Source organism: Mus caroli, chromosome 11 (assembly GCF_900094665.2).
Source record: "Mus caroli chromosome 11, CAROLI_EIJ_v1.1, whole genome shotgun sequence".
In the NCBI taxonomy this organism is placed as follows: domain Eukaryota; kingdom Metazoa; phylum Chordata; class Mammalia; order Rodentia; family Muridae; genus Mus; species Mus caroli.
In genome coordinates, this window is record NC_034580.1 from 63,382,145 (window position 1) to 63,387,692 (window position 5,548).

Genomic DNA, 5,548 nt, shown 5'->3' on the forward strand with positions numbered 1-5,548 from the left:
ACACCATGGGGTGGGGGGGTGCTTATGAATGAACAGTTGGACTCTGACCTCAAAGCCTGATTCAGGGTCTCCTGGAAACATTCTAGAGAAAACAAACAAACAAACAAAATAATGTTATTTTTCTGGCCCACTCGGCATGCCTCCCCGAAAGACAGGCATCAAGGTAACAAGCCATCATGTCTCAGCTATTTCAGGATGACTAGGCCTGTAGAGCACAGCCTCTGCAAAGTTATTCTTAACTGCTTGTCTGGAGGCAGACAGTAATAGCTCCACTGCTGTCAAACGCTTCGACTATAGCGAGAGTGAGCCTGGGCTCAGAGCCAGCCATTCTGTTTCCTCTCAGTGTTGAGAAAGTAGCATTATCTGGGGTCAGTGTATAGCTGACAACTTTTTCACGAACACACGGACTGTCCTGTGACGGGTGTAGCACAGGTAAGCTCGTCCTAGCATGGGTTTGGTTTGGGGTTTTCAACTCAGAGGTCAAAATCTGGAGCTAGGAGGGAGGGAAAGAAAGTATGTGTGTCTGTGTGTCTGTGTGTCTGTGTGTCTGTGTGTCTGTGTGTGTCTGTGTGTGTTGATGTGAGTGGTTCTCGACACAGGATTTCATTAGCCTAGTGTTCCCCAAATAGGCTAGGCTATCTGGCTGACAAGCTCCTGGGATCTGCCTGTCTCAGCCTCCACAGTGTTGGGGGTTGTAAGTCTGAGCTACCATGCCTGACTTTTAAACATGCCTACAAGGTAAGTACTTTGCTGACTGAGGTTTCTCTTCAGCCATAAGCAAAAGGGCTCCCCTGCTACCTCTGCCATGGTCCTTGAGACTCAAGACTGGAGTGTCCGGGTCTCAAAAATTCTTCTTGGCTCCTCAGAACATTCCAAAGCTCTGCCATTTAGAGAGGGGGTAAGAAACCAAAGCTCTGACAACTCTAAGTAGAAAATCGGAGGGAGTCACTTGTTTTGAAGTTTTTTTAAATTGGGACAGCTTTGATTTTATTCTCTTTCTTTGAATGGCTTCCAGACCATTCTGGAATGTTCCCTACAGCTAATCCTTCTCCTTATCTCTTTTCTCCTTATCAGTTTAATTGAAAATTTCAAGCATTTATAGATTGTTTACTGATGAATGGAACAGATACTGACCAAGGTCTCTGAGCTCCACACACAAACTCTATGTTAGTCAGTTTACAAGTGCAGAGCCACTGCACATTGCAGAAGTGGTAATGCTACCCCAGAGCTGAGGAGTCCTAGATGTTCCTGATGTAAGTGATGGAGGCATCTAAAGGGGATGACATTTATCCTGTGGATTGAATTATGTTCTCCCAACAAGATCCGTTCACGTTCTAATGTCTGCTGTCTGCAAATGAGTCAACATTTGGAAAGAGGGTCCCTATAGCTGGAATCAAGTTAAAATGGGGGTCATTTGGGATTAGTGACTGGTACCCTAGCACAAAGAGAGAAGTTTAGACACAGACATAAGTACATGGCGAATGCTGTGTGACAACTCAAAGAGTAGAGACATGTATCACCAAGTTGGGGGTTGCCAGTCACTGCTGGGACCCAGCAAAAGATGAAGAAAGCAAGGAAGGTGTCTGTCTCTAGAGCAGTGGTTCTCAACCTTCCTAATGCTGCAACCCTTTAAGACAGTTTCTCATACGGCTAGGTGGTGGTGGTGCACGCCTTTAATCCCAGCACTCAGAAGGCAAGGTAGATTTCTGAGTTCGAGGCCAGCCTGGTCTACAAAGTGAGTTCCAGGACAGCCAGGGCTATACAGAGAGACCCTGTCTCAAAAAAAGACAATTCCTCATGTTGTCACTCCCAGCTGTGAAATTATTTTATTGCTGTGTCATAACTGTAGCTGTACTACTGTTATGAATTGTAATGTAAATATCTGGTATGTGACCTTAAAGAAGTCGAGACCCACAGGTTAAGGAACACTGCTCTGGGGACCCCAGGGAGAGCATGGCTTGCTACCACTTTCATCTTAGACTTCTGGCCTCCAGAAGTCTAAGAGGCTAAATTTCTGTTGGCTTGAGTCACATGGTTTCTAGTGCTTTGTTGTTGCAGCCCTGGGAAACTAGTATTGGTAACAGGATTTTGAGTTATTAGAAAATACACTATTTGGACAGCTACGATGAGTAAATGCAACAAGTTTTGAAAGCACATGGAGTCTTTGGGAGAATAAACTAGTGATTTAACTTGACTATAGCAAAGGGAGGAGACGGGAAAGGAAAAGCTAAACAGAATGAACCATAAGGATGGAGATGCAGACTAGACCTGCACCTTTGACGCCAGGCTGAAGGATTAGAGCTGCGGAGTCTTGAGTGTTTTTTTGACTGAAGCCGTAACTGTGCTTAAGATAAATACTTCTATTTTCAGGCACCAGATATTCCCATAGTGGTATGATTCTAGTTTATTTATTTCTTCTTCCTTCTGCCTGGTTTTAGGCCAAGGATAGGTGACTCAAAGATAGAGGAACCGGGTCTAATTTATCATTGCCTCCTTACCATGAAGCACGGGGTAGGTAACACGTTGTATCATTCATACTTTAGCTGGGCATAAGGGAATCATTTTGCTTGAACTACCAGGAAGTTTACTGGCTTGCCAAGCAGGAGCAAAAGATGAGAGGATGAATGCATAGATAGATAGATAGATAGATAGATAGATAGATAGATAGATAGATAGATAGATATGCATTTTGCATTTGCTGGAGTCTCTGTAACAGATAATGACAAACTTGTGTGACTTCAAACAACAGAGAGGCATTCTCTCACAGTGGTGTTAGGGCTTGGAGGTAAGCTTTTTTTTTTCAACTGGATTACATCTGCAATGGATCTAAGACAAAAAGAAAAGTCACATTCACAGGTATTGGGGACTGTGTCTTCAATATATGTTTCTGGGAGAACTCCAAATAAAGGAATAGTTGGTTTCAACCATGCAAGCAGTACCATGCAGAGTTTCCCCATGCTTAGATGGGCTTCCTGGCTGTTGGTACTAGAAGCACACAAATATGTACACATGGCAACAGCATCTCGGAGGCAAGAAAGAGAAGAGGCAGTGAACAATTTTTGTGTTTCATGTTGACGGAGGCCGACGGGGGATAGTACATTAGGGAATGGAAGAGCTAGACATGGTTGTCAAGTGCTGCCACGTTGATGTTGTTTATCCCTTCAGAGATTTGTGTGTATTGTTAGAAGCTTGGTCTTCAGTGTGGTGACATTGGGAGGCAGGAAGCTGAGGTTAGAAGGTGATTCTTAGGTCAATTGGGGGTCCGTCTCAGGAGAGATTGAGGGACCCCACTCCCACTATTCTTCCTGCTTCAGAATATGATCCTATCTTCCAAAATGTGTTCCTACCACTGCCTCTGGGGTCCTAGCCAGAGGCTGGGTCATGTTATTTGAACTTTTATGATTTTTTTCTTTATCAAGTTACCCTGCCTCAGGTGTTTTGTTAAAGTAACATAAAACTGATGAAGGACAAATTAGAGATAGAGGGATGAAGGGTGGAGATGAGACAGAGAGTGATACCAATGGAATGGGGCCGTTATATGTCCTAGACACTTTGTTACCTGATTGGGATAAGTCTCCTTAAAGAGTCTGACAAAGAACACAGGTCCAACCACAGGCTTAGAAGAGCTTTTTAAAAAATTTATTATTATATATAAGTACACTGTAGCTGTCTTCAGACACTCAAGGAGAGAGCATCAGATTTTGTTAGGGATGGTTGTGAGCCACCATGTGGTTGCTGGGATTTGAACTCAGGACCTTTGGAAGTGCAGTCGGCGCTCTTAACTGCTGAGCCATCTTGCCAGCCCCAGAGAAGAGCCTTTTTTTTTCTTATAGAGTTTGATATCTTCCACCAGGACTGGTGATGTGGAATCTGCTTTTTCCCATCCAAATTCTGTTTGTTATTCCTTTTCTAATCCTAGGGACAATGCCATCCTTTTCCTTTTGGATAACTCTCATCACTACCAACTCCAACTCCTGGAGTCTTCAGATATCTCAACACCAGCCAACCAGGAGAGCGCAATCCCTCGGGCATTGTGCCAGGCTCAGGGAGAGGCGCCTCGTGTGTCTATGGAGTTTTAATCCTTGGATTTGTCCTGGAACTATTGGGAAAGAGAAGTGCTCTTTTCCACTTGGGAGGAGGGGTGCTAAGGTCGTAGGATGTGTGAGACTGCTAGGGACCATCTGTGCCACCACACGAGACAGCCTGCCTCAGAAGCAAATCGAGATAGAAGAGAACAGAGTTTCCAGCGATCCTAGCTTGTGCAAATGCATCTGGCCCTGGCCTTAAAAAGGAGTGTCTTCCCAGGCACTCTCCAGAATCCATCCACTGAACCAATGGCTCTGATTTAGCTGGTGTGAACAGGATTTCTCAGGAGAATCCAGATTTCACTCCACAGGGCTGCTGTTCTGGATGCCTCAGTTTTGAGCTGTGGTGGATTCTAGCAGCCTTCAGTGTGTTGGGCTGTAGGGTTCTGTTTCTTCTCCTGCCCTCAAGCATCTTGTTAGGAAAAGAAAGAGACACAAGATCTGTTGGTAATTTCGATGTTCGCATACCAGAGCCTTTTCAAGCTGTAGAGGTGGGGATCACCCTAGACTGTTTTATGAACATAGTAGCCTGCCCTGGCTAACTGAGGCATCGGTTGAATTAGTCACCCTGGCTTTACTGGACCCCTCATGGGTTCTTCCCATTCAGTGCTTCTTAGCTTTCACATCTCATTTGATCTTCAAAGCAACCACGAAAGAGATACAGAACTGATGCTATAATTAATGTTGTTTCCTCTAATGTTCAGATGAAGAAATTAACCAAGTGATTCGCAAGAGGACAAACCTGGACTGTGAGCTGCCGAGCCAGTACCACAACGGGAGGCTGGATTCACAACTTACCCAACAATCTGTTCTATGGATATTGATTGAGGATTTATAAAAAGCCAGGGTCTTTAGGAGTTTTATTTTGACTAGTTTCAGAAAAGACTTTAAAGTAAGTAAGTAAGGCATGAACCTAGCCTTCAAATATTCTCTAGTCTTTGAGGGATATTAAAGATATGTTCCTAATTACTATCTTAGAAAGTCAGGAAAGAGAAGATTTTGAGAGAAACCTGGATATGATGCTGTGGAGAAACAGAAGAGAAAGATGGACATTCGTGTACCTCCTTGGAAGGCAGGTAGGATATGGGCACTGGATGAGCGGAAGAGTGGTCCAGGAACAGAGGGAACAGGATCAGAATCAGAAGCAGAGGAGGCTAAGGAGATTAGCTGAAAGCTGGGGATGTTTTGGTATGTGCTATGGTATGCATGTGAAGGTCAGAAGACAACTTGTGGATTTCTTTCTTCCACGTGGGGTTGAACTCAGGTTGTTAGGCTTGGTACCACGGGGCCTTTACCCACTGAGCCATCTCACTGGCCCCAGTGATATATTTTTATTTTTATTTTTTCCCATTTTTTTGAGACTTTTTAAAGTAGATATTTTATTTACATTTCAAATGCTATACCGAAAGTTCCCTATACCCTCCCCCTGCCCTGCTCCCCTACTCACCCACTCCCACTTCTTG

General features: G+C 44.2%; 1 long non-coding RNA gene across 1 annotated transcript in view; it reads left to right on the plus strand.

Annotated features, from left to right (window-relative positions):
• The first annotated feature begins 336 nt into the window (after positions 1-336).
• The window catches only part of LOC115032310, a 10,990-nt gene continuing 5,778 nt past the window's right edge, over positions 337-5,548 (plus strand). The window contains exons 1-3 of the long non-coding RNA XR_003837964.1: positions 337-432; positions 4,790-4,977; positions 5,064-5,161. This is a non-coding gene — a long non-coding RNA (uncharacterized LOC115032310). The remainder of the gene's footprint in view (positions 433-4,789; positions 4,978-5,063; positions 5,162-5,548) is intronic.